Raw genomic sequence first — 23,650 nt, forward strand, 5'->3', positions numbered from 1 at the left:
AAAAGAGCTCCTAGATGTCGCAAAGAAGAATAATATTAAGATTGATAGGATTCCATGAAAAAAACAGAAGAAAGTACAAATGACAAAAAATTTAATGACAGAAAAATTTAAGGACAGATTTAATGACAGAAAATTCCAAACAGAGTATGAATGTAACTGTACTGTATCCCTAAATGTACCAATAAACTCAATAAAAAAAAAAAAGAAATAGTAAAAGACAATGAGAAATCAGTCCAACAGCTCCTAGATGTCGCAAAGAAGAATAATATTAAGATTGATAGGATTCCATGAAAAAAACAGAAGAAAGTACAAATGACAAAAAATTTAATGACAGAAAAATTTAAGGACAGATTTAATGACAGAAAATTTCCCAAACAGAGTAAAAAAATTTGACATAAAGATAAATTAGGCATAGAGGACTTCAACTAGCCATGATAAAAACAAACAAACAAACCCCTACACCTAGACATATAATAATCACGATCCCAGAAACCAAAGAGAAGAACAAAATACTAAAAGCAGTTAGAGAAAAGAAACAATCACATGCAAAGGAAAGCCCATCAGAATCACAGCAGACTTTTCAACACAAACTCTCAAGTCAAGAACAGCCTGGAGTGAAGTATTCCAAGCCATAAAAGAAGACAACCTCTAACCGAGACCAATGTATCCTACAAAACTGTCTTTCAAAATTGATAGGGAAATAAAATACTTCCATGACAAAGAACACCTGAGAAATTTCATTAATACCAAACCAGCACTCCAAGCAATTCTAAACAATATCCTACAAAAAGAAAATGAAGGTAATGACTCCATGAGGCCCAACACAGCAAATCCATCAGATAAGGCAAGAAAATAATGGGAGGGGGGAAAAATTTAAAAGAGCCAACAATAGCAAAACAACATGACAATGATAAGTCATCACATATCAGATATAACCATCAATGTTAATGGCCTCAATTCACCAATCAAAAGAAATAGACTGGAAAAATGGATTAAGAAGCAAAATCTAACAATATGCTGTATACAAGAAACACATCTAGTTAAAAAAGAAATACATACACTAAAAGTAAAAAGATGAAAAAAAGTTCTTCATGTGTCAAGAACCCAGAAAAAATCAGGGTAGCTATCTTATTTGCAGACAAAGTAAATTTCAAAACTAAACTAAATAAGACACACAATGAAAGTCACTACATCCTTGTAAAGGGAACAATCCAAGAGGAAGAGATGACAATCATAAATATATATGCACCAAATACTAATGCCCCAAAGTATACATAATAAATGTGAAGGGACACAAAAAAACAAATAAGCACTAATATAATGATAGTGGAGGATCTCAATACCCCACCGTCACAAATAGATCATATGGACCAAAAAAAAAAACAAAAAAACAAAAAACAAAAACAATGAAATACTAGAACTGTACCAAGCTTTTGAACAAATAAGACTTAATAGATGTGTACAGTGTTCCACTCTATAAAATCAGAATATATATTCATTTTGGCTGCACATAGGTCACTCTCCAAAATAGACCACATATCAGCTCATAGAACATGTTTAAATGAATGCAAAGGAGTTGAAGTTATCCCATGCATTTTATCAGACTATAGTGCAATTAAACTGGAGTTCAATAGCATAAGAAACCTCAAGAACTTCACAAACAAATGGAAACTGAATAACATGCTCCTGAACAACCAATGGGTCACAGAAGAAAATAGACAGTGTTTACAATTAAATGAGAATGTCAATACAACATCCAGGAATCTATAGAACAAAATGAAAATAGTTCTATGAGGGGAATTCATACCAGTGAATGCTCACACTAGGAAAACACAGCAAGCTCAAATAACCTATTACCGAATCTTAAACTCCTAGAGAAAGAAGAGCAGAAAAAATCCAAAGCTCCTACAAGGGAGGAAATTATAAAGATCAGAGCAGAAATTAATGCAATGGAGACTAAGAGAATGATACAAAAATCAAGAGTTGATTTTTCAAAAGAATAAATAAAATTGATAAACTTTTAGCCACACTTATCAAAAAAAAGGAAAGAAAAGACTCAAATTCATCCAATTAGGAAAGAAAAAGGTGAAGTCACAATAGATCCACCAGAAATCCAGAAGATCATCAAAAACCTGTACTCTAATAAAATGGAAAACATGGAAGAAACTGATAGATTTATAGATACATATGAATTACCAAAGTTGAACAAAGAAGATATAAAAATTCTAAACACCCCAATTACAATCAGAGAAATTGAAAATATAAGTAAAAAATTACCAATAAAGGAAAGCCCAGGTCCAGATGTTTTCACTCCTGAATTCTGTAAGACATTTAGAGAAGAACTATTGCCACTACTCTTTAAACTTTTCAATGAAATTGAAAGGGAAGCAATGCTTCCAAATTCATTCCTGGAAGCAAGTATTACTTTTATTCCAAAACCAGGGAAAGACCCAACCAAAAAAGAGTACTACAGGCCAATCTCCCTAATGAACATAGATGCAAAAATCCTCAATAAGATACTGGCATACAAAATGCAGAGGGTCATCAAGAAGATCATACACCCTGACCAAGTTGGATGTATCCTAGGGATGCAAGGATGGTTCAACATATGCAAATCAATAAATGCAATGCACTATATTAACAGAGCCAAGGACAAAAAAACACATGATCATCTCAATAAATGCAGAAAAAGCAATTGACAAAATCTAACACCCATTTATGATTTTTAAAACCCTACAGAAAATTGGAATAGATGGAATTTATCTCAACTTCATAAAGGCTGTCTGTGAAAAACCAACAGCCAACACCATACTAAATGGTCAAAAACTGAAAACTTTCATGCTAAAATCAGGAACAAGACAAGGATGTCCACTGTTATCATTCCTGTTCAATATAGTTCTGGAATTATTAACCACAGCAATTAGACAAGAGACAGAAATAAAAGGAATGAAGATATGATAGGAAGAATTTAAATGCATTATTTGCTAATGCTATGATACTCTACATATTAGACAAACAACTCTGACAAAAGACTTCTAGACTTGACAGATTCAGCAGAGTAGCTGGATACAAGGTCAACACTCAAAATCAATAGCCTTCTTGTACATAAATAACAGGCTCACTAAGAGAGAAATTAGGGAAACAATTCTTTTCACAATAGCATCCAAGAAAAAATGAACTATCTAGACATCAATCTAACGATGGAAGCAAAAAAGCCTCTACACTGAAAACTGCAAATCTCTGATAAAAAGGGATATAAGAGTAATATAAGAAAATGGAAAGGCATCCCTTGCTCCTAGGTAGGAAGAACAAACATAGTGAAAATGGCCAAGCTTCCAAAACTTCCAAACAGATTCAATGCAATCCTGATTGAAATTCCACCAGTATATTTTACAGAACTAGAGAAAACAATACAAAAATTCATTTGGAACCATAAGAAACCCAGAATAGCAAAAGACATTCTAGGCAACAGAGACATGGCAGCGGGTAAAACAACCCCCAACTTGGAACTATATTACAAAGCCACTGTGATGAAAACAGCATGGTACGGGCAAAGAAACAGACCCACGGATCAGTGGAAAAGACTAGAAGATGCAGAAACAACTCCAGACATACTCAGCTACCTCATCTTTGACAAAGGAGCCAACCATTCTCACTGGAGGAAAGATAGCCTCTTCAATAAACTGTGTTGGAAAAACTGGTTTTGAACCTGCCAGACTAAAACTAGACCCTTATGTTTCACCATGCACTAAACTAAAATCCAGGTGGATTAAAGAACTAAATATTAAAACAGAAACACTAAACTTGTTGGACGACAAGTTAGGTAGAACTCTCAAAGACATTGACATAGGAGAAGACTTAATGAACAAATCCTCAGTAGTACGGGAACTAGCACAAAGAATCAGTATCTGGGATCTCATCTTATTAAAAAGCTTCTGAAGTACAAAAGAAACCACCAACAGAATTAAGAGACAACCTACAATGTGGGAAAAAATTTTACCAGCTGTTCCTCAGGCAAAGATCTACTATCTAGACTATATGAAGAACCCCCCAAAAATCAGACCTCCCCAAGTATAAAGACCCAATTCAACAATGGGCATCTGAAATGAACAGACACTTCTCAAACAAGTGGAATCAGCAAATAAACATATGAAAAGTGTTCTACATCACTTGTCATTTGAGAGATGCAGATGAAAACAACACTGAGATTCCACCTCACTACAGAAAGAATGACTGCTATTAAGAAATCAACCAATAACAAATACTGGCAGGATTGTGGGAAGAAAGGAAGGCTTCCTCATTGCTGGTGGGAGTGCAGACTGGTGAAACCTCTGTGGAAATCAATATGGAGATACCTCAAAAAGCTAGGATTAGAGGTCCCAAGTGACCCAGCCATCACTCTGCTGGGTATCTTTCAAAAAAGAATGAAAAGAATCATACCACAGTGATATATATGCACCCATGTTTATAGAAGCACAGTTTGTAAAAGCTAAAACTTGGAAACAGCCCAATTGCCCATCAACTGGAGACTGGATAAAGAATATGTGTTTTTCTATAAAATGGAGTACTACTCAGCCATAAAGAATGAGGTGCTAGAGTCATTTATAGCTCAATGGATGCATATTGACGCCATACTCTTAAGTGAAATAAATAGGACACACATGTGTAAATACTAAATAGCTTCTCTGGTGTAAAAAACTAAAAGTGTAAATAAGGTTCAAATTATGTAATTGATAATGTGAAATAGGAAGAAAGGGTCTATAGAAGTAGGGGAAGTGAGAAGGGGAAGGGAAAGGAAAGCAAGGAAAAGGAAAAATGGAAATAAAATAAGTAGGGAAGGATGCAGCTGGGGAAGGGAGGGCAGGGGTATGGAGAAAAAATAAGAACAAAGATACATCATGTAAAGGTACAAGATCCCAGTGATGAATGTAACTGTACTGTATACCTAAAAATTACCAGTAAACTTAATGAAAAAAGAAAAAAACTAGAGTTCTGTGTGGCAGAGTACTAGAGACTTTACTTTTGAATTCTAGAAGCAGTTGCCAGGCACAGAGTTCAGCCATGATATGCCCCCTTTTATAGGGTTTTTTGAACAGTTTAGAACAAACCAGAAAGTCCATAGTGTCCTACAGCATGAGGAAGTCACTCATGTACAAATCTAATACAGGAGTACTGTGGACTGGAAGCGTAGCTCAGTGGTAGAATGCATGCCTAGCAGACATAAGGCCCTGTGTTTCATCCCCAGCACATGGGGGAAAAACACTCAAGAGTACATATCACTTCTTTGGCATTTTTAAACTGTGCATAATGCCCGAATTAAAACAAGAATGCATGTTAAATTCCACCAGATTACTAGAGAGGGATGGAAGTAATACTGCTTGGATTAATGTAATCTTTTTTCTCCAGTATCAACCCTTGCTAATTTGAAAGTTATTCTTCAAGTTGATCAAAACCATCTTTCTAAGTTGCCAGCTGACTGCAAATGAATTAGATACAGTCTTCTAGCCCAAGAGGATGTGATTAACTATCTGGAATCGGAATCATCCCAAGGCCAGGCTCACTAAATAACTCAGTGTTCATTCCCTGAAGCCATTTATTTATAATCCATTATGCAAAAAGCCAAAGAGAGTTTCTAAAGAGTGTACATACCCAACATTAGTCACTTCTGACTGGAAAAGGACCAACACACTAAACACACTTGAGGGGAGGGACAAAAGTTTGCCTCTGGAAATCACTGGCCTGCTGTGCTGCCTAGAAAACACTTGTTTACCTTACTAGGTACCTGTATCCCTTCTACGCATGTGGCTGAATGAAGACAGGCTTGCTTGCTAATTTCCAGAGCTGGGCACCTGCATTCCACCTCCAGAACATTAGTTGCCCTTGCTTAGTTCCCCCTTCCTTACCAGTGATTTGAATCTCTGACTTTTGCTGAGCAGTCTAACCAGTGGTAAATGAAGAAAAGAGGCATTTAACTTCCATCCTTCTGCTTGCTACCAAAGCAAACAGCTCCCACAGAAAGAACCTACCAGTGCATATGTGTATGTTGCAAAAGCAGTAACAGTACCTTTTACTGAAACTAAAACAGATTTACTTATAAATTAAATGGGCACATTTGCTGCTACTTTCACAGAGTGCTGCATATCTGGAAATATGTGAACATCTGTCTTTTCCGAGTGTCCTATTTACATAGTGACTGACAAATGACACACCATTTCTTTCCCACTCAGTAAGATGTGTCAAGTAACATAAAACAAGTGACCTTCTACAAATTAATGGAGGTGCGATCAATTGTTTATGTGTGTTAATGGTGGATAGGGACTCATATCAAAGATCATTTTCTGTTTGCAATGCAGGCCTCAGCTAGAAAAACAAACAGAGGAAACAATGGGCATTCCAGGTCAAGACACAGGCCGTAAAAGGGGTGCAGCTTAGAAGCTATTCTTTCTGGTATCAGATTTGCTTTTTAGGTTAAGGCTAGGTGAAAAAGGAGAACTGTATTTTTAGCTCCTGTCCTTGCTCACTCAGACTTCTTGAACCTTAATCACAAGGCTACAGCCCTGCCCTTCTATAATTGTGGACGCTCTCTGACAGCAGACTCCACATACTTTGGCACTAAGAGTGTTTAACAACCAAGGTCACTCTAGTGCTTTTCCTTTTCTGAGATTGTAGCAAAATATTTTTGTTTTCTATGAGTATATTACTCTTTGTGATCTTTAGCTAACAATGCAAGGGTTTTGCTAAAGAGGCATATTAAGCTTTTTTTAAAGAATTGTTTTTAATTGGCTCAGAATATTACAGAATAATTATCCTTGAACTAAATGTCCCGTTTGTCACAAGGTTGTCAGAGGTAAGTGTCAGTCTCTTAATTTGGTAGGAATGAAGTCTTTAAGGAAACCTTAGGCACATGAAAATACCTTATGCCCAGATATGATGCTCCTTAATTAACATTCCTAACTTTAAGAAGTTAATTTAAAACACACACACACACACACACACACGCACACACACACGCACATGCACGCACGCACGCGCACATGCACCCCAAACAGACCACAAACACAGGGCGATTTAACTACTCCCAGCATCTGGGAATTCAAAGTAACATCTACTCCATCTTCCTGTGTGCAGATATTACAACAGACCCTTTCAGTCCACCATCCTTGAAATATTTAAGAGCAAATCCAGACGATAAGCATAAACGTACTTCTACGCTGATTTAGTGCTTAGTTAATCAGTTCCCTCAGACCCCTAAAAAGGTACATGTGGTGTGGTAGAGGGGACCCTCACCAATGTTTGAATGAGTTTGTCTTGACCTTACTTCATGTGACTGCAGTTCCTTTCTAAAAAGCCATTTGTTCTGTGAGTTTAGTTTTATACCTTCATGATTTAGTGTTTATGCCTTTGTAAGGCTGTTCATATAAACAAACTCACAAGTCAGGAAAAACATCTTTTCTTAAGTTTCTTGATTTGGGGTTTGGAAAATATGGCCACTAGAGTACAGCTAAAAAACAAAAAGATCTAAATATCTGTAGTGTGCATTCAGCACTAATGGACAGTAAGTGATAGTAAAGTTTTGTCAGATCTGATTCAGATTACCTGTGGCTGCTATGAATTATATGGAATTATAGAGTTTAATGGTTCTCTGGCAATTTGCCTTGGCTCAGAACCAAAACAGCTAATGCTTCAATCAAACTGACTTCCCATCCCTACTCCAAGACAATTTCTATTCCTGTCTGAGTATATCTGTGATGAAGCTTTCAATGACACTCTCATACAAATGCCAAAGGTGTTTTGTCTCTCCCTCCCCTGTCTCTCTACCTTCTTCTTTAACTGCCCCTGTAGCTTTTCTGAGACAAACTGCTAGTATTTATGAAGACAGGAGCTTTTAAGGTTTGACCAAAACAGAAGAGCCAACAGTGAAAGATGGAAATAGAGCAAGTATCAGTCGGTCCTATCCCTTTCTTCTGTAGTGCCACCAGCAATACCCAATTCATCCTGAAGGGGAGGGGTCCTAAAGCCACTCCATGCTACAGAAGCAGCTCAAGAAAGCATCCCATTGTGGGCAGGTGTGGTGGCCCGACAAAGTGAAACCCATTGCATGACAAGTTCACCTTCCTCTCCTTTAGGAACCCAAGTGGCCCTGAGGCTGGGATTGTGCCACACAGATTGTTGGCCTCACTTTCTCAGAGTTAGAAAGGTGAAAAAGAGCCAACTGCAAAAAGGCCAGAAAAATCCTCTGCAAACTTACCAAAAAAGCCATGTTTAATCTGAGATACAATCAATTCTGCCCAATCTTGTATCAATCCCTGTTCACCACCCCGTCCCCTTCAATTTCTCCTCAAACCTCCAGTGGTACTTCAGCAGTAGCACCTCCTACTCTTTCTGCTAAGGTGACACCTATATCCTTTATCCAACCGATTCCAAAGTTTCATTTACTTGGCTCTACTAAGGACAAAGCTCATTTTAAAAGACTAACTGCCATTGAACCAGCAGGAGGGAAGGGCAGAAACCACAGGATTCCTACTCTGCTCTGATTGCTCCTAACTCATTTCAGCTGCTAAGGGGAGGCCCTGTTGGGGGAGCTGGGAGAGGAAATGGGTTCCATGTACAGTCCACTTTAAATTGCTCACAATTGTGTGCTTGAAAATAGTCTCCACTAAACATTTAGCATGCCCATTAGTACAAGCTGTAAAGCTTTAGGTTTTGCTACACTATTGACACAGATTGTCTGAGCGCTTCCCTATGGCAAAAATGATTAAAGTCCGGTACATGCAGGAAAGATAAAGGAGCTCTAACGATGGTTAAACCTGAGCTCAGGAAGGGTGATTTAATACGACTTTTAAACACATAAAAGACAGTAACAATCAGCTGTTCTCAATTTTGATTGAAAGCAGAACAAAGGAAGAAAGAAAGAAAAGAAAAAGAAAAAAAGAGAGAAGGAAAGAAGGACATTGCAATTGTAATTGCAATGAGGGGACTGATGGTAACAAGAAGGAAGAGCTTCCTGCCAGGAAAAGTAGGTAAATATTAAACCAAGTGGTGGGTCAGTGAAGGATATGGAATTTTCTTCTTCGGAGTGGCTCTTCTATCTGAGCTATTTCTTTGTGGTCTTTCCAGGGGGTGAGGGGAGATAGAAAGAAAGGCAGCTAAAAGTCGAATTTAAGCCTTCTTAGCACTCAGAATCTTTTCTTTGCAACATTCCAGGATCTGTAACAAGAATAACTAAAACACTTACTAAGAAAGAAGCAGCAAGCAGCTTGCTGCTGGTCTCAAATATTTAGATTCAGCCCAACTCTCTAGACGTCTCCGTAAGCCAAGCTTTTGGCCTGGTCCCCATAATCTCAAGAAAGCAAGCGAAGACTTGTTTTCGGCTCCCCAGGACCCCTAGGGTATGCATATGGGAATAATATTTTCTGAACCCAAAAGCAGGACGTGGTCTGACAATTATATTTATAGTGACAAGAAAATAGAATATGTGAAATCAGAGCTTTCCTGGGAAGTCTGGGACATATACTCTCCATAGTCCCGTATTATCTCTTTCTGAGAGTTCCAACATAGGAAAGAGTTCACTAAAACTGTACCATACGGTGTGGGACCTGGGTTCTTTTCTTGTGTACACCAAGACCATTCAGGACGGTGGAAAGCTAGGGTCATAATAATCCCAGCACAAACCAAAATACCTGCTGTGTAGGTTAAATAAAGAAGTGGTCTATGTTCTTCCCTAGCATCCCCCATTCTAAAACGTAACAAGGGTCGTACTTGTATCCTTACCAGAAATACCACACAGGTTATAGAGGGAAAGAAATGTGATCTGTCACAAGTGATCCTATTCATTCGTTCGTTCCTTAGGGCAGCAGTTCCCAAAGTGTAGTCCCTAAACCAGAAGCATTAGTATCTCCTGGAATATTAGAGATACAAATTATGTGGATCCATCCTTGGTTAACTGAATCACAGATTCTGGGGCTGGGGTCAGCAATCTGTGTTTTTAATCATCCCAGGTGATTCTGATGAAAATCCTTAGGAGTCCTCCTTGTGATGCTTGCTCACAGTGCCAACCAGCATAAACAACAAAGCCAAGATCAGAGCCTCAGGCATATTTATTAAGGGCAGACGCTGGCCCATCAGTATCAGTGCCAATACCGCCTACAGTATCTCTCACAATTCCTAGATCATGGACTCATCTGACTCTTACTACATACCAAATTATAGTTGGCCCTCCATATCCACAGGTTCTGTATCAGCAGATTCAATCATCTGTTGATCAAAAATAATTTAAGAGGAAAGCTATATTTGTATTGAACATTTACAGACATTTTCTCCTTATTGTCCAATAAATAATACAGTATAACCACTCCTTACATTGTATCAAGTATTATAAGTAACCTGGAGATGATTTTAAAGGATACAGGAGGATATATGCATGCAAATACTGCACTATTTTATACAAAGAACTTGAGCACCTATGGATTTTGTAATCTGTAGGGGCTGGGATTGAGGATTTTTGGAGACATCCCTCCCCCACCATGAACACCAGGAACAATTACATTGGGTGTCTGGATTTCAAATGAATGTCTGCTCCAATAGGCCTTTTTCAAATAGGCCAAGGCATTTCAATTTCTTTTCTAAATTCTACTTAATCACACACTGCTTTGAGTATTCTATATTTTAGCCCTTAGTCTCAATCTGCATTTCCACAAAATGACTAGAGCTAACTCTGAGGACGAAGCTAGAAACATGTTATGTTTAGAAGCATCTTTTTTCCTTTAAGCACACAGAGATGCTGAAGAGAACAACCAATTAGTGCTAGGCTTTATATTTTACTAACATTAAGTTACAATGAAATAAAACAATTTGTTGTTTCAACTAGGTTTAATCTGGTAAAGTCAATTGTTATAACTAACAAGCAACCCTTAACAAATATCTGCTTAAAAGGAAAGAAGACATGTTTCCAGGTAAAAGTTATCAAAATGAAGATTAGTGAGGGCCAAATCTTGTTATACATCACGTGATTCTCCCCTAGAGCATCAATTAGTGAAAGAAAAGAGATCTAAACATAGCCTCCTAGGTAGAATCGTTGAATCCACACTGCCAACAGAGCTGCTAGTTCAGTTAGGGAAATCATACAGCAGGGTGAAACTATAGATGTGGTAAATTTCTACAGTGATGGTAATACATATTGGTAGAGATCTGGGATATACAGGTGCACGGTGTGTCAAAATTCACCCAGTGGTACATTTAAAATCTAGATTCTTAATAATAAGACATAAACTATTGCCCCAAACATGTAATTACTTATTTATTTATAACACATTTGTACGTTTATTTATACATTCACTAATAATATTTAAATTTTGCCTCAAAAGAAAACTATAAACATTGAACTCTAGTAAGTAGTACGCATGCAGAAATTTTTATGGGTACTTGTATTGATGTGTTCAATTTATTTTGATATGTGCCAGAAAATAATGACTGATGGATGGGTAGAGGAAATCAATAGATGAACAGATATATGACAAAGCAAGTAATCAAAAATATTAATAGAATCTAAATGATGAGTATAAGATGATGGGTATTTAATGTAAAATTCTTTCAGTGTTTCTGTATATTTGAAAAATTATATTGTGAAATATCAAAAACACAAGATATAAAATATTCTATTTAATTATCAGGCAGATCACTCATTAATTTACTCATTCCACAAACAATATACATGAGCTGATTGTGTGCTAGGCAATCATTCAAATACTGACTCTGCCATTTAATAGCAGTGACTTTGGGTAAGTCACTTTAACTGTCTGAGTTCCATTTTCCTATCTGCTAAATGGGGAGAATAGCACCTACTATCATGGAAGATCGTTATTCTTGGAATTGCATTTAAATTACTGAGCATTTAATGACAGCTGGACTTAGTAGGGAATTCTCAATGAATGGTTCTTGTTCATCTCCTGTGGGACACACAGGGTCACAACCGTGAAAATCCTTTAGTGTTGGCCTCAGTTTGACAGCTGAGGACATTTTGTTTCTTGCAAATTTTTGTGGCTTGGGCTAAGACCTTGGATTATGGTGTCTGTAAAGCATTCAAATGAGTCAACTAACTTCTGACAATACACCAAATTTTAGGTTGAAAACAAACAATGCTGGAAAAATCATTGGAAATAAATATAAAGCAAACTTTAAGAAAAAAGAGTAATACTGGGGTGTGATCTAAGCTATGCCTGCATCCATTTGAACCAATGGTCAAAACGCTTGATCAGTGCCTGCTCTCTTGCTCATATTCTCCCATTACTGTAGTAACTTTTCTAGCTCTGCGATGATTCCCAAAAAATGGACCATACAGTTTGCAAAATACATTTAACTCTTATAGGTTCCTTTTTCAGTTTACTTCCTGAAAGGATTCTTTCTGCATTCTTTTCTTTAATGTAGATCTCATCATTTATTAACTAGTATGAAAGAGGTAAGACCTTATATGTTTCAAGACCAGGTCCATGATCCTCTGCAAGTAGTCAACTCTGGCTTTGGTAAGTCACCTAGCTGGTACAGGGTAACAAATAGGCTGGCTCTATCTCCCCAGAAAGCACTGCCAAACATTAGACCTGAGGGAGCATCTTGAAAACAAGCAGATGGGTAGCTGTCTCAGGAGGCAATAAAGCCCAGAAACTGATAAAGTGCAGAAACTCAGGCTAAGAAGTCACCCAGAAACGAGTTTTATGAGGATACCACCCACGAGGCCTCTCTGTAGCACAGGGAACCATGTCCCCAAATGTAGCAGCATTTCATGTGATCAGATCCAATCAGACTATATGGTTCAGGCATTTTAGGAGGCAAGGCTTTGTCACTAGGCCTAAAACTGAACCCTGGGGTTCCTTTCATGTATTCAATGCTATAGACTTTACCTATTCTATACTCACAGCTCCGGCACCAGATGTTGCACAGTTCAGAGAACTCACGGGGTCTATGAAAATAGCATTATATATATATTTTAAATTGCTATTTCTTTTTAAAGCTGGAATGTCAGTTTATTCACGAACAACGAAAGCTCAACTGTCACAAATGCTGTGATTTTTGAGGGCCAAGCCTGTTTTCTCTTTGCAGGCTGACCTTCCAGAAAACCAGGGGGCAAACTGCTCAGGTCCTGCTTTACAACTTTCTGGCTGTGTGCAAGTTATTCAACCTCTTTGAGCTACACTTTTCTTCTCTGTAATTTTTTTTTCATTTTAATATTTGCACTTTACCTGCTGTAAGCATAACTTCAACTTACAGTATGTTAAGAGAGCACCACAGAAGAAGGGTTTACAACTTTTAATGCTAGTATATGTGAAACTCTATCATTAAACTCAGTTCCTCATACTGGGTAGCAGATGCCCATACCATACTTTTCTAGTAAAAATATGTACTTTAGCAAAATAGTAGCCTTATTTCAGTAGTTGTGCTGGGGGAGTACAGGAAGCAATCTAGTATTCACCCACTTGCTAGGACAAACAGCAAGGTTTATACACGTGTCAAAGTGTAAATGGGTGAGTTTAACCCACATTATGCGTCGTTACATTTTTGTGTATTTATATATTTTTGTTAAGTGTGTTCTTTTGATTTTTCTTGCAGAATTAGCCCAATTCAGTGTCACATGAAAGTACACTTTTACAACTTTGGGAGGAGGTTGAAAGTGAGTCATCAGGTGACTCAGCTACTGATGATGTCTTGAATCATGTAAGCCAAAGAAATTCACAAGATGTGACAGATATGACAGGTAGAGATATGACAGAGAGAAGTATAGAATGAAGACCTTGATTCAGATGAGGAAGCAAACAGTAATGTAAATAAATATTTGACTAGTCAAAGTGACACAGAATAGTCATGTGTACCTGAGCAATCCAGGACAGAAAATGTGAGAACTAGGTCAGAAAATGTTAATAGGTTCTCGGAACCTATTTGACAGAATGCCAGCACTGTGATTCAATGTTGGAAAGTATCTGTAATGGATGATATGCTACAAGATATTTTGAAATACACTAATAATGAAATACATGAGAACATTTTATATGCATCAATAGTAATGCTCAAAAATATATTTAGCATGACATCTCACTATCTGAACTAAAAGCCTTCAGAGCAGGACTTTATCATTCTAATTGTCAGAATCTAAAGGATCTGTGAAGTGACAGATGTGGCGTTGAGATTTCTCAGAACAATAATGACACTCAAGAGATTTGGTTTCCTTCAGAATTGCCTACATTCTGATGACAAAAAGACCCACCGAGAAAGAAAAAAATCTGACAATTTGACTGCTGTTCACTCATTTGTTGAAAGCTTTGTTTTGAACTGTCAACCAATTTATACACCATCTGAATACATGACAACTGATGAACAACTTGCACCATTTCCTGGTTGTTGAAGCTTTTAGCAATATATGCCAAGTAAATCTTGGTAGATGTGAAGAAATCTTATACCTTGAATTTAGACATTTATCCTGGAACTGAGCCACCAGGTCTATCTTTGTGCAGTAATAAACCTAAACCATATGACTTTGTGAACAGACTTGTTGCACCTATTTCAAAACATCATCTAAATGTCATATTCAACAACTGGTTCACTAGTTACCCACTGATGTGACATTTGCTAAAAGAATACCAGTTGACCAGCACAGTAACTATTTGCAAGAACAAAACCAAGAGTCCTGAAAAAATGTTGCAAGTTCACATTATAGAAATGAATACCACAATCTTCAGATTTTGGAAAGATATAACATTGGCTTCCTACATGGTGAAGAAAAACAAAGTAATATTGATACTCTCAACATTACACCATGATGATAAGATTGATGGTGAGACTGGGCATATGATGCACTCCTGTAATCTAAGCACTCAGGAGGCTGAGGCAGGAGGAATCTGTAAGGAACCTGCCTGTGCTGCACAGTGAGTTCCAGGCTTGCCAGGACAACATTATGGTGAAGAAAAACAGAGTACTACTGATACTGTCAATGTTACACCATGACAATAAGACTGATAGTGAGGCTGGGCCAGGTGGTGCATGCCTATAATCGCAGCAGTTGGGAGACTTCATGAAGGAGGACCCTGTGAAGTCAAGGTCAACCTGTGCTACAGAGTGAACTCAAGGATAGTGTGGACTACATAGTAAGACCCCCATCTCAAAGCAAATAAACAAACAAAAGGATCGATAGTGAATCCTCAATACAAATAAAGCCAGAAATGGTCACATTTTAAAATAAAAGGAAAGGCAGAGTACATGTCATTGACAAGTTATACAGCAATTGTGATGTCACTCGAAACACAAAGCATTGGCCAATGGTTGTGTTTTACTTGATCCTAAATATATGAGGCATAAATAGCTTCATAGTTGACAAAGAAAATAATAAGCACAAAATATCATAGAGAAATAAATCCTTTTCTTAAGAGGATTAGGACTGGAATTGATAAATGATCAGTTACAACAGAGGAAGAATGTGTCTGCCCAAAGAACTGGTCAAAAGAATTCTGAAGTAGACTGGTGAATAGACAGGCGAAACATCTCAAGAACCTCCTAAGAAAACAGGAAGACCATCAGGATGTCAAATATGCCCTACCAAAGAAGACAGGAAAACCAAACACATGTGCTATCAGTGTAAGCGATACTTGTGTATGGAACATGCTGCTGTCATGTATAAAAACTACCCTAGGTGTGATAATTGAGGTAAAGATTATTTTTGTGGTAGGATTTTATTTGTATTTTCATTGTAGCTCACATAGGAATTTATTTCTGCTGTTATTTTTTAGATTTAGTAAGCAAACAGTTGATGTTTATTTTAAACACTCATTACATACCTGATTTTATTTTATTGATATTTCATTTTCCTCCTAAGTGAACATTGTATCATATAGGAAGCTCCTGACAAAAGAGGAAGACAAAAAGGGGTGACAAGTATGACCCACCAAGCAGGAAAGGAAAGCTAAGCACACATGCTGTCAGCCTAAGTGAGACTTGTGTATGGAACAAGTGAAGACTGTCGTAGGTGTGATAAATGAAGCAAAGATTATTTCTGTGGTAGTTTGGTTTGTATTTTCATTGCAACCCACATAGAAATTTATTTCTGTTGTTATTTTTAGATCTTATAAGCAGGTAAACAGTTGATGTTGAAAATGCTGATGTTTATTCTATACTAATTATATATTAAAATTTTAATATTTTATTGATATTTTGTTTTTCTGTTAAGTACATATTGTTTAATAAAGCTCATAAAATTAAAATTAGTAATTCATCAATAGAAATACTTCTAAAAAATAAATGTGGTTGTCACACCCCCCCCAAAGCTCCCCTTTTCTAGAAATTTGCCATGATGCCCCCAGGGCTACATTATATTTTCTGGAAAAGTTGGTATACATACCCCAACCAGTTATTAAGGGCCTAGTCTTCTGCAATTTTCAGAGGTTATACCATAGAATACCATAAAGTGACTACAGATAATCCTGTTCTATTAGCGAGTGTCAGTGTTCAGGAACATTCTAAGACCATGTTACACAGAGTTGCTTAGTTTTCAGAGTGCTGATTAGAAGCTCTAGGGAGGCTGTGTGCATTCACCATAGCAGACAATGAGGAAGAAGAAAATGATAACATGTTGTGTCCTTGACAATCAGTACGCAAGTAGATTTTAAGTATTTTATCACATAACCGCAAGTATGCATAGCAATGTGTATGTTAATTAGCTCCATTTAACTATTCCACAATGTACACATATTTGGAAACATTAGATTGCCCACCATAAATATACACAGATTTTTATTTCTTAATTAAAATAATTAATTAAAAATAAATAATAATTTTAAAAGTCTTGGCATTGTTTGGATCTTAAATGTCCTCCAAAAGCTCATGTGTTGAAGGCTTGGTCCTCAGTACAGTAGTGTTAAGAGGTGGGGTCTTTGGGAAGTAACTGCATCATGAAGACTCTGAATTCATCAAGAAATGAATCCATAGCTTAATCAGTCTGAGGAAAGGACTGGTAATAAAAGCACTTTCTCTCTCTGCTTCCTGGCCACCATGAAATGAGCAGCTCTGATTTCACAACAAATATACTCTCTGCTATGATGCTTTGCCTTGCCATCAGCACAATATGAGGAGATAGGCAACCATGGACTGAAACCTTTGAAATCATGAGCCAAAATATCTCTTTCTTCTTTAGACATTGATCATCTCAAGTATTTCGTCACAGTAACAAAAAACTGGCTAACACAGGCCTGAAAGAAATATGGCACATTATATGGCTTATCAAATGTTCTCACATCATCTCATATGAACTCCACTATAGCCTTCTAGGGATTCAGTGATTATTACATTTGCCATCTGAGACATAAGGGAACTGGCTGAGAGCACTTAGTTCACCCTCTCAACACTCCACATCTAATCTGAACTCAGTGGGTATTCTGACTCTACCCAATGTTCTTCAGTGTCCATTTTTCTCTCCTATCTATAAAGACAGAACTCAGATCGTTTGGCATGCCCATGAATTCCTTGACCTGTGAGTTAGACTAGGCAGGAATAAGGTAATGATTTACCTAGTACTCACAGAATGTCACTATGAGCACCAGAATCAATCGATCCTGTACCCCACCCTTTCATTGGATATGAGACATCTCTTAACTGTTTCAGCAAGTTAAAGTTTGAGTTTTAGTTACTTGCAGCCTAAGCAAAAGCTTCTTCCCAAGCAAGTCTGAATGTCTTCAAAATAAAGCTTAGCCTTTCTCCCAGTCTGGCTTTCTGTACAATACTCAAGGTGTGTCTTGCTACCCTGGACTAAACTTGGGTAGGTGAGGAAGATGGATCTCAGAGAAAGTTGTATCAGAGAGGTCCCTAAAACAAAAGCTAATTTATTACTGAAGAGACCAGCAGATATGAAGTCATATTAATTGATTGCAGCAGAAGCTGGTGACCAGATCAAAAGAGATATAATGAATTCTCTACCTCAGCCCCACAAGCCGGCATCTCTCTGGCAGTGCTGGAGAAAGAATAAGAACATTGAAATTACTTCCAATATATAGTCTTCAGCCATCTTTAGAAAGATTGCAAGATAATACCTCTTCAGAAGGCAATGGTCTCCAATTCTCACATTAGGGCAGCAGTTTCACCCCCAAATACCAAAGGCCTTTTTACCACAGTGGGTAAGGAAAAGTTCCAGAGAGATGATGTATGCCTTGATTCTATTAAACATTCACTGTGTGGCTGAGACACACTCTTGGAATAGTTCCATTTCCCCCTGTAATAGAATGAAAATGGCACTTGATCATTCCTTCCCTTCATAGGATATTTGCTATGTGAATAACATTCATGAGATCTGTATGAAAGCCAGGAATATGCAATGCACCACCTTCATGTCTGGACCATGGAGTTCTGTAGAGGATTACAACAGGATGGAGCCATTTGTAAGCATCTTCCATGGTAGGCAATGTACATACACTGAGTGTCTATTATGTGCTGCACCTTGAACTGGGCTTTGGAACTACACTGATAAGCATGCAAGCCACTGGCCCCAGTCTCAAGGAATTCCTAGTATGCCGAGAAAGACAGGTATATATGTTCAGACATGGGATGTGAAAATTTCAATAACTATAGGAAGAAGTCATGAGAGATGGAGCCAGAAAGATGAGATGGGATGAGATGAAGTATGAATGCAGAGATAATCCTCAAAATATCTAAAAAGTACTACAGTAGGAACACCAACCAAGCAGAAGGTGCAATGCATGGAGCAGTGTACTCCAGATCCCTCACTGTGCTGGGCAGTAAACTCTTTAGTGGCTGGGTCCAGGGGTGGGCAGTAGGGAGTTGAAATTTCAGGAGGGGTCTTGAAGGGGCTCAGAAACAGAACTGGTAACAAAGAAATATGACAGAATTTGCCAAATAATTTTAACTAGTATATCAGTGCATTCCAATTTAACATATCCCTACTTTCATGTCATATGAATGAGCACAAGTGTTACCTTGTGGACATCCAGGAATCCACAAATTCCTTGTAGAGAGGAAAGAGCAGCTTAGCAGTAATGTGTCAGATGGACTGGACTGCAGCAGCATAAAGACAGAAGGACAAGAAGGCTGTGCAATAACTACACCAAGGAAGATGGAAGAAAGCCTGAATTACTGCAGTAACAACAGGGAATATATTTCTTTACTTTTTTTATACATTAGGTTTATTGGTACATTTTAAGTATACACTATGATGACATTCATCATTGGGAATTTGTACCTTTACATTATATATCTTGGTTCTTATCTCAGGGAATGTATTTCTATGAGCACATTCAAAGATGCTTGTACAAAACTTTATATCTGCAAACCATCTTTGTTCTTAAGAGTTTTCCAGTCTTTTTCCCTTCATGGCTTCAATCTCCTAGTCTGCTGCAAATTTGCACCCAAGCATGCACACACACCTGTGTATACTTGTGTGACCGATCCTACTTCAGTATGCATACTCAGCTAATAGCTGTCAGGCTGTAAGTATAGCAGGCAACATGCCTGCCAAGAAAAATTCATTCACATACTGAGGTCATCTTACTCCCAGCTGCAGGAGAGAGGCTATAGTATAAACATCTGCCTTCACAATCCCCACTTACATTTTAAATAGCCCTCTCTACTTTTCCAAGCACAGCCACAAAATTATCTTATTTTTTTCTCTTAACAATGGTCCTAGGATGTTGATAGGGCTAATATAATATAGCTTTACCATGTGGATGGGAAAAGTGAGGTTCAGAAAGAAAGAACTTGCCTAAATCACTCACATTAAGCCAGCAGAACCATTAGGACTAAGTGCCTTCTGCCTCTTGGTTCCATGTTCCTTTAACCATTCATATGGCCTTTTTGAGACACAATTTCAGATCATTCTGGTTCCTGTTTCCTGCAAAGTAATACTTAGTCTATCCTTTCTTTTGGGTGTTTCTAAGAGAAATGCTAAGAGGTATTTTCTTAGATGCAGATTCTAAGCATTCTTGGAATATATAAATCTCTCAGAGTCACCAGTCCCATCCCTCAAGGTCCTACTCAGGTCTCTCTCCATTCTGTACAGGAAATTTTCCATGGTTACTCTAGTTCCATAACCTCGACCATTTCTCCTTTAAAATTATCACCTTAGTGTTTTATTCTCTTCTATTGTGTCTTGATTACTCCTTCTGTGACTTGTAGTTCTCTGCCTTGTCCTTTTCCTCTTGTCTAGCACAAGGTAGGGAACATAGGAAACACTTACTGACATGTTGCTAGTGGATGGCTTGATCCATTACAGTCTGAGTCTGGCATCAGAATGTCTGCAACTCTCAGTTCACAACAAAGCACTTGGAATACAGACACTAGTGGGTGTGGTGTGCATGCGTGTGCCTGTGTATTCACATACCATTCATCCAGTGATGCTAAGGGTAACTTAACTGTTGTCAAAATGCAGCATCAGCACATAGTTATTTTACATTCCAGCAGGAAATAGAGTTATGAAACTTTTCCCCCTGATTTTTGAAAATAAATAGTGCTCTAGTTCGAAGAAGTATGATTTTGACATTGTGTATACATTTCTGAAATAGAATACAGACAAGAAACCAGGTCCTGTGTATGTCCATCGCAATGTGAGAAAATAAGATTCCTACCCATGAACAATTTCATTTCGGAAATATCAGCTGCAAAATTAATTAATTAATTATTTAAAAGGAAAGGAAAAAGGATTAGAGGAGCAATTTTCAGGGAAAAGTAAATCCAAAATAGGAGTGATTTCTAGACCATATCTAGACCATACCTTTGAGCCTTGGGGGCATCATTAGAGCATGGGAAGACACAAAAGAATTGCTAAAGTTTCATCTGTCTCCTTCCATGGTTGCCCACACAGATTCCTAAGACTGTCTTAGTTGATTTCTCATTGCTGAGACAAAATACCAGTTCTAAAGTTAAAGGATGAAAGGTTTATTGGGCGCATAGTCCACAATCGGCTGGCTCCAAGGCAGGGTGGTATAGTAGATATACACTGCAGAGGAGAAACAGTTCATGGTGGGCAGAAGGTGGCAAAGCAAGCAAGGGACAGGACAAGCCTCTTTCTGTACCTTGTATTGTATCTAGTCTACTGGGATTAGGGTGGTGCCAAACCAGTCAGTGGACAGATTTACTCATCACCCACCCGTAATCCTAGCGTCACATGCTCTAGACTCAGCCACCTCTGAAAAAGCCCCACCTATGACTGCATGAGGCTTTGAGTAGGGGGAGCATCTAGACACAAGCCATAACAGAGACATAAACGGGAGTGGGGCTGATCTCTGCTCTCATGAAGGCAGGACACTTGCAGAACAGCTTTTAGACAAAGTCAAATGAACTCTGAAAAGACAATTAGGTAAACAGGTCTCAGAGAACACCACCTCACCACCCAATTTTTTGCTTCATGAGAAACTTCTCCTTAAAGTCCCAACTGAGGTTGAAGGAATTTATTTTTCTATTTCTGTTCCAACTGTGCTCGACAATTGCTTATATCAACCATTTTACCCTGTTTATATTAGTTGTCCCATTTTATAGATGAAGAAACTGAGATATTAAATCATTTTCCCATTATCACACAGTCAGTCTGATATATAATCCAGGTTCTTCACATTGCAACACACTACTTCCCTGAGCATGCTCACTCAGTGACCTCTCAAAAGAGGGCAGATGAAAACCCATCCCGGGTAAGCCTGCATTTGTACAGAGGTTCTTGGTCTTACATCACATGCGGGAAATATCCTAAGGAGAAAAAGAGGGAAAGGGTGTTCATTCCTGACTGATAGAATCAAAGATGGAAAGGCAATAATGAGAAAGAAAACAATTTTCAGAAAAATGACAAACAACTTTTGGGTCACCTAAGTGTGAGGACAGGTGACAAAACATGAGGTGAGAGCAGGTGAGGACAGATAATCAAGGGTCTCATGTATTAAGAAACATGAATTTTCTTCTGGAAGAGACAGAGTAGAAGAGAGGAAATCCCCAGATTAGATCTCTGCTTTGGAAAGAGCACTGTGGCAGCCTCGTGGGCAGAGAGTTTGGATGAGACATTAATTGGCTGCAGGAGACCGGGCTGGGAAAGAATGGCAATAGTCAAGGTGAGAGTCAAGGAGCTAAGCAAATGGAGGCCAAGCTCAGGAAATGCTCCAGAAGACTCACTGCAAATCAACCTCAGTTTTGCTCAAAGCTGGAACTGCAGTCTTTGCGGCATCTATCCTATCAGCCTTAAACACTGCATGTGTTGCTTAGGCCTGAAAACTTTTGTTCTTTGGGACCTCCTTATTTGTCTCTATTTTCTGAGCTGGAAGCTTTATGTCTCCCTGGGTCCAATCTAGGCCAGCTGAATAGGGAAGATGGAGAGAAGTCAGGTATGCTCAAAGCGGATAGGGCTCTAATGAACACACACTGCATATTCCTCAATTTAAGATTTGGGATGACTGTATAGTTTAGGTCTCTCTCTCTCTCTCTCTCTCTCTCTCTCTCTCTCTCTTTCCCCCCCTTCCTCCCTCCCTCCCTCTGCTTTTTATTCTGTTTCGGGACTGCAGTTACTTTCTCTATCCTTCAGTTAAGTAATAACAAAGGGAAAAAGAAAATGAAAGTTCACAGCAATGCAGAAAAGATATTTCTAGAGAAGTCCAGAGAGGTGCAGAATCCAGAGTGGTGACTCACAGCAATATTCAGGGAAGCCCAAAGAATGTGGCTACTGGAAGTGGGAATGGATTTTCAGCTAGCACAATTATACAGAAGTTAGCCAAAAGCCTAAGTAAGGGGAGGGGCCCAGGCACCCAGGATAGCTCCAGCCCAGGCCTTCTTTGCAATCTGCACTCATAGTGGACTTTGCTCTTTCATGAGCACCTGTTATTACCCCAGCTGAACCCCAAGGTATGGACTCTTCCCATTAGTCAAGGAAACAAAAGCATTAAAATGAAGCAAAAGTATTTCATGGTAAAGGCAGCCAGCAATACGTTTGTGGGAAGACTGCCCTCCCAAGTAACAGAAGCGTCTAACAAATCTTTGAAGCTTCCATCTTTATATAGAAGTACATTTTTGGAGTACAGCCCAGATAAGAAACCTGATCACGTATATGTCTATTCCAGACTAAGAAGACCAGATCAGCAGATTCCTACACATGAACAATTTCATTCTTGAAATCCCAACTGTAGAAAAAATAACTTTAAGAGCAATCTCTCTCTCCCTCCCTCTCCTTTTAGGACATTTAAAGGCACAAAAGTCATGAGAGTAAAATCTTGGAATCAGCCTATATGCTCATCAACAGTTGAATGGATAATGAAAATTTGGTGTGTGTGTGTGTGTGTGCGTGTGTGTGTGTGTGTGTGTGTGTGGTAATGGAGTATTATTTAGTCAGGAAGAAGGATAAATGTGAATCATTTGTATGAAGACAGGTGCACCTTGAGATCATAAAGTTAAGTGAAATAAATCAGAGAAAGAAGGTAAAATATCATATGGTTTCTCTTATGTGATAAATCCAAAGTATACATAATTTAAAAAGCAAAATAAAACACAGATGGTAGGAAACAGGGAGACAGACTTTGTGGTGATAGTAAGGGATCTGGGGATGAGGGAAGAATGGAGGGAGAGGAGGGGAAGAGAAAGTAGAAAGAGATAATATATATGTACCAATTCCTCAAATGAATGTATTTCTTATGTATCACAA

General features: G+C 38.2%; 1 protein-coding gene across 2 annotated transcripts in view; it reads right to left on the reverse strand.

Moving 5' to 3' along the window:
• Shroom4 (shroom family member 4) overlaps nucleotides 1–23,650 on the reverse strand; it is a 213,800-nt gene that overhangs the window by 124,937 nt on the left and 65,213 nt on the right. Inside the window, exon 1 of one of the 2 annotated variants that reach the window (XM_010606428.3) lies at nucleotides 18,060–18,154. The exons of the other annotated variant lie outside the window; for it this stretch is intronic. The gene's annotated coding sequence lies outside the window, so the exon portion shown is untranslated. Of the gene's footprint in view, nucleotides 1–18,059; nucleotides 18,155–23,650 lie in introns of those variants that run through there. 2 annotated transcript variants of the gene reach the window in all.

Source organism: Fukomys damarensis, unplaced genomic scaffold (genome assembly GCF_012274545.1).
Source record: "Fukomys damarensis isolate Sample0158 unplaced genomic scaffold, DMR_v1.0_HiC HiC_scaffold_39, whole genome shotgun sequence".
NCBI classification, from domain to species: domain Eukaryota; kingdom Metazoa; phylum Chordata; class Mammalia; order Rodentia; family Bathyergidae; genus Fukomys; species Fukomys damarensis.